Below are 11,003 nucleotides of genomic sequence, written 5' to 3' on the forward strand. Positions count from 1 at the left end.
AGCTTTTGATCATGTTGAGTGGAATACTCTCTTTCAAATTCTGAAGGTGGCAGTGGTAAAATACAGGAAGCGAAAGGCTATTTACAAATTGTACAGAAACCAGATAGCAGTTGTAACAGTCGAGAGACATGAAAGGGAAGCAGTGGTTGGGAAGGGAGTGAGACACGGTTGTAGCCTATCCCCGATGTTATTCAGTCTGTATATTGAGCAAGCAGTGAAGGAAACAAAAGAAAAATTCGGAGTAGGTATTAAAATCCATGGAGAAGAAATAAAAACTTCGAGGTTCGCCCATGAAATTGTAATTCCGTCAAAAACAGCAAAGGACCTGGAAGAGCAGTTGAAGGGAATGGACAGTGTCTTGAAAGGAGGATATAAGATGAACATCAACAAAAGCAAAACGAGAATAATGTAATGGAGTCGAATTAAGTTGGTGATGCTCAGAGAATTAGATTAGGAAATGAGACACTTAAAGTAGTAAAGGAGTTTTGCTATTTGGGGAGCAAAATAACTGATGATGGTCGAAGTAGAGAGGATATAAAATGTAGACTGGCAATGACAAGGAAAGCGTTTCTGAAGAAGAGAAGTTTGTTAACATCGAGTATAGATTTAAGTGTCAGGAAGTCGTTTCTGAAAGTATTTGTATGGAGTGTAGCTATGTATGGAAGTGAAACATGGACGATAAATAGTTTGGACAAGAAGGGAATAGAAGGTTATGAAATGTGGTGCTACAGAAGAATGCAGAAGATGAGATGGGTAGATCACATAACTAATGGGGAGGTATTGAATAGAATTGGGGAGAAGAGGAGCTTGTGGCACAACTTGACTAGAAGAAGGGATCGGTTGGTAGGACATGTTCTGAGGCATCAAGGGATCACCAATTTAGTATTGGAGGGCAGCGTGGAGGGTACAAATCGTAGAGGGAGACCAAGAGATGAATTCACTAAACAGATTCAGAAGGATGTGGGTTGCAGTAGGTACTGGAAGACGAAGCAGCTTGCACAGGATAGAGTAGCATGGAGAGCTGCATCAAACCAATCTCTAGACTGAAGACTACAACAACAACAACAACAAGTATGTGGGAGCGAGACTAAATTTGAGGACAGAGACTGCTGACTTCACACTCCTATCTTCACGGTCCTACAAATTTCGGAGAATCGTGCAGAAATTTAGTCTTTCATATATCACATTTTCTGCTGATTTTTGGAATGCTACTTATATTAATATAAGCTGTTGAGATGAAAACTCAGCGTAGGTTAACTGTGTGAGTCACTTTCCGGCAAAGGTAGCATAATTACAACAATTCCTATAGAAGGAAGTGTACTCACGTAGACAAACAAATTTGGTAGTGTGTTGAAAATTTATCGACAGCTTGTAGTGAGAAGATATTGCTGGAGGTGACTTCACAATTTAGACAGCCAACATTCAACTATACCCTAGTTACTTATGTTGACAAGATCCTAAACTCAGTTGTGAGCAACGTTGGTTACAGACTTCTGATCACTGCTGATACTCAAATACTTAACGTGCATGCACGAATTGAAAATTGAAAAGTCTTTTAACACCCAGTAGCAAGTTTACTGCAATGCTTAACCTCTGTGCCTTCAAAATTTCTACAAAATATTGCAAAAGGGTGAAGCATGGAAGTTAAACATCCAACTGACATGGAAGTCGTAGGTGATATAACGCTAGTTTCGCTGGACAAGGATGGTCAAGGAAATTGCATCGGTTTACTGAAAGGAACTGCACCACCATTTGTCTGAAACAGTTTAGAGAAACTACAGAAATTCTAAAGCTCAGTGAATAAAAAGTCTCGAGATGACAGGAATATGTGCACAAAACCAGGTTTTTGTTATTACTTCCACATGTCCTATAGCCTTGTAAAAAGAGATTTACGGATGAGTAAAGCTACTACTGAGCTGCTCGTGGTCTCGCGGTAGCGTTCTCGCTTCCCGAGCACGGGGTCCCGGGTTCGATTCCCGGCGGGGTCAGGAATTTTTCCTCCCTCGAGATGACTGGGTGTTATTCCCATTACGGTCGGAGGAAGCCAATGGCAAACCACCTTCACTAGGACCTTGCCTAGTAAGGTGGCGCGGGGCTCCCGCGTCGCTCCCCTACGCTCTGTAAAGAAGCATGGGACTCATCATCATCATCATCATCAAAGCTACTACTAGTAGTATTACTGCAAAAGTGTTCCTTGCGTTAAACTCGTAGATGTGAAGTACTTAAAGAGCTTACCATCATTCACGGCCACAGTGGAGACAGAGTGTGACGGTACCTTCCACTTTTCGATGATTTCGTTAGTCGAAAACCGAATATGCGTTTAGCCGCAGCGCGCATCATATCAGCTTTTAGATTTCTAGCAAGAATGGAGGGCTGGGAAAAATTAGGTAGGACTCAAAACATTCTATCTGCAGAAAACCAGAATGCGTCACGGTCTGAAACCTGTTACGCCAGACAGACAGTGTGCAAAATTTAAAGACGGAAGTCGAGGGCGTGCTCAAAAGTATAGCCTCCGAATTTTTTAAATAAAATTACTTTAATAATATTCTACATCTTTATTCTTCTTGTCTACATACTTATTTCTCAACTAAGTCACCCTCCCAATTTTCTCCCAACGAAAGACCAGTTTCTTGATACTGTCACTGTAGAATGTTTGACTCTGTTGAAGGAACCACAATGTCACCTCCGCTTGCACCCCTTCACAGCTATTAAAGTGAAATCCTCGAAGATGTTCTTTAAGTTTCGGAAACAGATGAAATTCTAATCGGATCTAGTCGGGACTGTATGGAGGATGATCAATGATAGTGGAGCAGGATTATTGCAGGTGTTACAGCGCTCGTGTGTGGTAAGGCATTGTCGTGATGAAGGAGAGCTTAATCCATGAGTGGAAGATTTCTTTAAATTCTAAACTTTACGCTGTTTCTCAGCGCACTGACGTAGTTAAGTTACACACCGCCATCTTACACGCTACAGTTCGGAGCCCTCTAGCGGCAGTGTGTCACAACCTGCGTCAGGCAAGCGGCAAAGTCGACCGACTGCTACCTCAATCCATACTGAGAACAGAATAAAAATTCTGAGGCACTACTTTTCACCGTGCCCTCATAACTATTGAACGATGTGTCCACTGCCAAATAACGTAGCTCAATGAAACTTGGGCCATATGTAGAAGGAACTGCTGCAGTATAGTACAGAAAATAACTGAAAGATACATGCAATGAGATGATAGAGTTAATTATTACACTGAAGTCACCGCGATTTATTATGGTCCCCTAGAAATTGAAAAATGATGAACATAGTTTTTAATACAATACGTGATCACCTCGGACGGCATTCCAAGTGTTGCCAAGTGCTCCCATGCTGGGAACATGGTTAACAAGGAGCTCTTGTGGTACGATGTCCCATTCCTCCAACAGGGCATAATCGCTGGATGGTCGACGGTGCGTGCAGCCGTGCTGCAGTACGTCAGTAGGGTGGGTTCGCCATTTGTGGCCGTGCTGAAGGTCATTCCCAATTATTCTGACCTACTTTCACTTTTAAGCAACTGCATTCCACTCTCAAAACAAATGTTATGCAATCTAATAACGCTAGTGTTCAAGGTCGTATGACGTCACAAGCTATTTCACAACGACACCTAAGCTCTGGAGCTCAAAGGTTCGGGTTCTAACCCCAGTACGTGTATAGTATTTTAATTTCCGTGTAATTTAATCGAAAGTTCGCGACAACATTTAAGACAGGCAACTGCGCAAAGCTTCACGGTCCCTTAGGCCACCTGCCCCCCCCCCTCCAATTTCCCTGTCCTCAGGCCTTAAGTTCGAACCATGCTACCCCCAGATCCCTGCACTGCAGGCTCTAAGTTCGACACTTGCATATGCATTTATCGTTATTTTCAGCACAGTGTTTAAGCTTTGATGCCACAAGTAATTACTGTAACAAAGCAGCGTGTTCCACTCAGTTTGCCAGCGCTGCAGTTGTACCATACACCGTTAGCTTCCGTGTCTCGAGATCTCAGGCATGTGCATGTAACAACGTGTATTGCTTTAAGATCTAGGGCTTTGAGGTTCTTTAATCCGTATATTACATCTATGAGACGTTTCTAATGCAGGTGTTAAGATTTTCCCAACTTCTTCAATATTCCTATTAAATCTAACCATACTGAAACGTCCCCTTAGAAAACTTAATGAATTACTGTGCTGATAAACCTCTTACATTATTTGATTTTCAAACAGCTGAGCAAAACTGAACGTACTCAGACATTTCGCTCTTTACCTATTCTGATCAACACTAAACTCACACACGATATTTTTTAGCGCAACGCAATCTGACTTTCAATAATCCTTACAAAAGAATGGCCCTGACTAACATTTACCTATACCTTTCACAAATCACTTACCTCACAAAAATCTTCGTTACTCGAACTACTGCAATACAGCGAGCGCCACTACTGCCAGCTAAATAAAAGATTCTAACTACTGAAGGCACTAACTACTGATAGGCATAGTTAGCAAATGAAAGATTTTGGTGCAGAACAAACAATGTATTTACCTTAATAGTGTTCAAAGGTCGTAATATATATAGCAGTTCATGACAACCATTCTTACAAATGTACTGTTTCTGATGGACACACGTCAAGATCATCCGCTCTCAAAAATCCGCCATCTCACTTCCCCATATCCATCACTGCTGGCGGCTCACCTCCAACTGCGCAACGCAATGCGCTGTAACAGCCAACCGCCCAACACTACAATAGCGAACAACAATGCAAACCAGCCACAGACTGCACACAGCACAGCTAGTGATTTTCATACAGAGCGCTACGTGGCGTTACCAATCAAAAAACCTATACAGCCTACTTAAACAATACATGCGCTATTTTATCCCACGGACCAATACGTGCAACTCGAGATGGATACTAGCACATAATCAATTTATGAATAACCATGTAATGTTCAACAAACTGCACTTCTTTAATAGTATGTGAAGCCATTATGTTTTGTATGAAATGCGATAACATACAAAAATACACAAAGGGAATATCAATTGCTTTCTGTCTGTTACTAACACACTTTCAGCTCTCAAGGTGTTGCAGTACGGATGTGAAAGTTGTTGTTCTCACCTCCTTTTTATGACAGTGACCATAACAGCTCTCTCCAGCTCTCTCAGCTAATACCTGTCGTGTTTCCTTGCATGATGAAACTGGGAGGGTTCCAACGCCCATAGAGAAAATTTTTTTTTGCAGATATCTCATCCAGAGAAAACAGTTTCACATAGCACTCGCCTCATGTCTCACTATAAAATAACTACAACACATCCATTGAAAAAATCAGTAAAGGATTTACGTTAAACTAACAACATCGAGACGACTTCCAGTCAGCCCTTAAGTTATGTACACAGACTAGTAATACATTTATATGACTGCGAAACGATGATTTTATAAGCAACATTGTTATTATTGTTATTATTATTATTGCGTATGGTGTTGTGGGATACCCACTGATAACGAGTACAGATTCTCAAGCTGAACCATTTCTTCTCTACATCACTACATATTGTTCAAACAGTAATGATCTGAAATGTTCACTCTGAACCAATACATATAGTGTAAACAGCAGTGACACGAAATCCTGGGCCACGCGAAATGGCCGCACAGTTTGAGGCGCAATGTCACGGATTGCGCGGCCTCTCCCTCGGGCAGGGATGTGTGTGTTGACATTAGCGTTAAGTTAGTTTAAGTAGTGTGTAAGTCTCGGGACCGATGACCTCAGCAGTTTGGTCCCATAGGAATTCACATACATTTGAACATTTGGACGAAATCATGTGACTAAGTTTGTATTCGGACAATACTTTAAAAGAAAGTGACATTAACGAGTTATGAGTGAGGACAGTTCTACAGAAATTTCTCTATAATATCTGTAGTGTTCACTCTAAATGTGGGAAGTCTTACAATGATTTGGAAAGTCATTCAGTGTGCATAGGTGACTTTCCACATTGTATAAAACTACGTAATAATAATGAAAAGCCTCACATGCAGAAAGATACATTCCTAAATTTGATGTGCTGTAGTCATGGTATTCAATAATGTATGGACCCATAGCTAACTGGCTGCTATATGTAAGTAACGTATGTAAAAAGTTCTTGCTAATTCTGACACCCCATAAACACTGTGAATTTCAGCCAACTGAAGAGTCAGTATGTAAAAAACAAGCGTTCAGTGCGCAGTGCTGTGGAATGTGGAAAAAACCACAAATTGGCGTTCATAAGAAGAAGAACAACACCAAAAATGCAACAGGAGTGTAATATGTAAGAAATTGTCCACGCAACCTGCCACTGATGATGCCTTGCAGAAAATAAAGGCGAAACGCGTATGGCACTAAAATTGTGTTTTATTCAGTTGCTGTCAGACGGTCCATAAGTAAAAATTATCAATATACCGTAATATCAATCGGGTAATTATTCAAGCTGAGTAGGCGCGGATCTCAGCCATGCTGCCCAGTAAATAAAATTCTTTAAAAAAAGGGATAAAAGAGCTTTCCCACACTTTGTATACAAATTTCATTAACAGAATTCCTATCCATAAGAGGTAACCTCCTATTCCGAAAAGAACCCAGTAATTTGTGTATCAGTTTATAAATAAAAGTTTCACTTGATTTTCTCAGATTTTGCAATAAATGATATGTTCCGTTCGTTTAATGCTTTTTTTTTACACTAACTAGCAGTACTCTAGTACCCAAGTGTCCCACTTGTTACATAAGAAAATAGAATATTTTTGTGCCGTTTCCTTACAGCAGATGACTCCAGAACATATTTACTGCTGAAAGTTTTTCAGGCATTTCTCTTTGGTACGTTAGGAGCGTCTCTCTGACTTCCGTAGTAGCCTGGGGTGGAAATTGCTTCTTGCAGGAGCCAAAGGGAACTTGCCAGATCGAACCGTTGCACAACTCGGCAACATAACACCCACACACATACAATGTGTGTGTGGAACAGTATTGCCTGTTTGTCACAGTGGTATGTATTTAATGCATATCTTGGTTCTACTTTTTGAATATTGTGATAGGATCATTAACACTGCTTCAGTAAAAACATATATTTTAAATTACCTTTGCTTCATTAACATATTTTTTCATACAGAAATGAAATATATGTCATTAGCACATTTCTTATTGTTCATTCTACAATAAATCCCTACAATATTTTCTAATTAGCTTATTTTTTATACGTTATAAAATCTGCTCGTATAACGTTCAAAACCAATAGGATTAATGAAATTTTTCGGTATCCCACGGTAATCCTAAGTTTTACTAGGTTAATATTTGTAGGAGTTACGGTAGCAGAAACTGATAATGCATGCATTCATACATTTGTACACTGTTCCAAAGCATCCTGTATGCTATACTCACTTACATAGTTCACAATATCATCGAATAGTACTTTCCCATACGGTTCCATCGAATTAGTCAGTTTGTTGCAACCCATAATATTCTACATAACCAATACAGATTAACTACAGTTGAATGACGTAAATAGACACATAGTGGATAGTCTTCTGATTATGATAATTTTGGTGTAGGAGTGCAATACATGTCGATAACAGATGCGTTCTGCTAAAGACGTTGATGCCTGGAGGAAGATGAGCTGGTTCGTACTCTGTTTGATGTACAATACTTGCCTGCCCAGTTCCCCGCACTCCATCTTGGTGAATGACGTTTTTGTATTACGACAACCATTTCAGATTTCCACTGTTACCTCACAGTCATTATCTGATGCTAAATCGACATTTACACATTTAGAACAACAAGTATGTATGTACTGTTGAAGAGTGGTTCAAATGGCTCTGAGCACTATGGGACTCAACTTCTGAGGTCATCAGTCCCCTATAACTCAGAACTACTTAAACCTAACTAACCTAAGGACATCACGCACATCCATGCCCGAGGCAGGATTCGAACCTGCGACCGTAGCGGTCGCGCGGTTCCAGACTGTAGCGCCTAGAACCACCCGGGTTGAAGAGTGGTTTTTTTAAATGAACTGGTAATATGATCTCTCTGTGGGGTTTATATATGTCTCCCCTGACTTTGGCGCCGTATAGGTCAACGCAAAACACCTTTTTACACACACAAGCCTGCGACCTCAAAACACTGAAGCTTAGAGAACCTGGTAAGATCGCAGTGTTGTTGGGAAATTGAGACATTTACGCCGTCCTGTTATGATATTTACGGGTGCCATTAGAGGCAACGTATTTTGATGAAACTACACTATTTTGTTACCTGAAATTACATGCAAGTTAACCTATTTACACATGCAAGGTGTTGAACTCAAGATTGTGGGGGCTCTGAAGCTCAGCGTGTGTGAAACTGAGGCAGTTACGCTGTTTTGTTGCCATATTTACTTGTGGCAATAGAGCTTAAATACTCTTATGAGAAATATGATATTTACGTATGCAGGAGTTGAACCTAAAACCTGGATGGCGGGGGCCTGAGGTTTGACCCTAAGTCATTAACAGCAGGGACCTTAGGTGGTCAGGTGATCTGGTGGGGAGGGGAGGGTGGTTGTGAAGCTTCATGTAATTGCCTGCATTAAACGTTGTAGCGAAATTTAGCTTAAATTGCGCGAAAATTAAAATATTTTAACAGGCTGGGATTCGAAGCCAAAACCTTGAGGCTCCAGAGCTCAGGAGCTGTTGTGAAGTAATTTCTGATGCCATATGTTCTCGGGCACTTCACTTGTTAGATTGCATAACACTTGTTTTGACAGTGGAGGGCAATTGCTCAAAGCTGAAAATAAGTCACAGTAATTAGGATGTGACCCTGGGCTGAGCCAAAACCAGTAACCCCACCCTGCTAACGTCTTCCCAATCCACCCCACACGTGTTCGATGGGATTTAAGTCGGGGGAACGGACAGGTCAGTCCACTTGCTGAATATCCTTACACTCCAAGAGTTACTTCACATGCGCTTTTCGATGCGCTCACGCATTGTCGTCCATAAAAACGAAGTCAGGGCAGAATGTACTCCTGAAAAGGAGCACATGACAAGTAGTAAAACTTCGCAGTAATACTCACCAGCGAGTGTACAGTGTTAAAAGTACAGGAGATCAGAACGCCATGCAACAACATGCTTACCTAGACCATAAAACCCAGACCACCAAAACCCACATGTTCGACGATGCTTCTTACCTCTCGCCATGTGAGTTTACGTCCAGCATCACTACTCAGACTGAATGTGCTCACGTCCAAGAAGAGCATGCTTTCCCACTCTTCGTTGGTCCAGTACATAAGCTCATGGCACCATCATAAACGGTGCCATCGATATGCGGATGTCAACCGAACACCATATGCTAAACGTGGGGCAAGGAGCCCATCCCATGCAGTCTGCCTGATCCTGTGGAGAGTGAGACTGCGTGCCTTGCAGTAGTGTTAAATTTGGTTGCAGCTAAACCTGCTGTTTGACGTGGCTACCCTTCAGACAGCATTGCCTGTGATCTGTAACGCTCTCCATGCAAGTAAAACGATGCTGTGAGCAGCACGAAACTCCTGGGCTACAACCAGCACACTTCGCCATTGTTCCAGTCTCCCAATGATTCATCGCCGTGTGAAGTCATCGAGATGTTGTCTCCCTGCAATATCACAGAACACCATCACAGTGCACATTAACTACTCACTGGTTGACACGCACTACCTTTTCCCGTTTCTTCAATTGCCTCGTAAGGTGGGACCAGACACACTGGGCGCTGCAGACACGCTGACTTGATTCCTTGTGACGTACACCGTTCTTTGCACGAATGGAGATCTCTCGCAACATGCTCCCGCACGTTAATCATTTCCATCTGTAGCAAAATATAGTTTTGAAAATTGATACTGAACCGTACTCCATTTCACCCGTCGTCTAACGGATCATCTTAGGGATCCGAACCTAGCCCTCCTTCGTAAGAATGTATTGCATTACCTGATTCACCATTCTACTCTTTCTACACCAATGCTGCGTGTAATTCATGGAACACCTTTTTGTGCAAATGTACGATATGAGATGTAATCACCACTTCTGATGTTTACAGCTGCGCCATGTAATATAGTGGTTGAGTACTTACGACCTGACTCGTAGTTAATGAATCTTACTCTTTCGCATAACTTACAATTGAAATTAGGAGATATTGCAGCAGCAAAAATAAATTTGTTTTTATTAGATCTTCAATCCATAAACTTTGATATTACATTAGTATCGCTTCTTATTTGCTAAAGCTAAATGTTAATCTTCACCTTTCCTGCACTGCAAATATTCCACGACTCATTCCCTGTAGGCGTGACTTTTTATTACGATAACACCGTCTGCTCTATTCCAAGCAGTCAAGAAGGCCCGACAGTACTTCAGCACAATATGGAAGAACAACATCGTAAAAGACAATTACATAACACTATTAATGGAAACGACTCTCTTCTCTCGGTGACTAATGTATCTGTAAACCAAGATTGCCATTAATTCCCAAGATAAATAAGGATTAAAAATATTAAATGTTTTAAAAAATTAGTAACAAATATTTGTAGCTGAAGCACTTATTTTCGTTAAGTTTAAAGACAGCGCGAACATTCCGACCTTGCTCTGCCTATAGGTCCGAGCGCCGCGGTGAGTGTGGCTAGAGGTTGAGAGGGGAAAGGAAAAGCAGGGATACAGCCGGAGGGAGTTAGAGCAATGCTAGAGCGCCTTGTTAGGCGCCAAGCAGTTTGCTGACAACATTACCTGCGTCAAATTATAATTATGATCTGCATTAGGAATGCTGTGACGTACACTCAATTGTCCAAAACAGAAAAAGCAAACAAGCCACACGGTTCGATGTAGAATAGCAATTGCTTTGCCTCTGATATCGTTTGAAGGCCATGGAAAGTGCTTTATATGCCATCGCACTTTATTAGCTGGAAAAAGATTAATTGGAACGTGATTTCACCAGACACAAAAACGATATGATACATTTGTCATCTAATGAACGACAGTGAATACTGGCTGAACTATAGGCGAC

The sequence above is a fragment of the Schistocerca americana genome, chromosome 1 (assembly GCF_021461395.2).
Source record: "Schistocerca americana isolate TAMUIC-IGC-003095 chromosome 1, iqSchAmer2.1, whole genome shotgun sequence".
In the NCBI taxonomy this organism is placed as follows: Eukaryota; Metazoa; Arthropoda; class Insecta; order Orthoptera; family Acrididae; genus Schistocerca; species Schistocerca americana.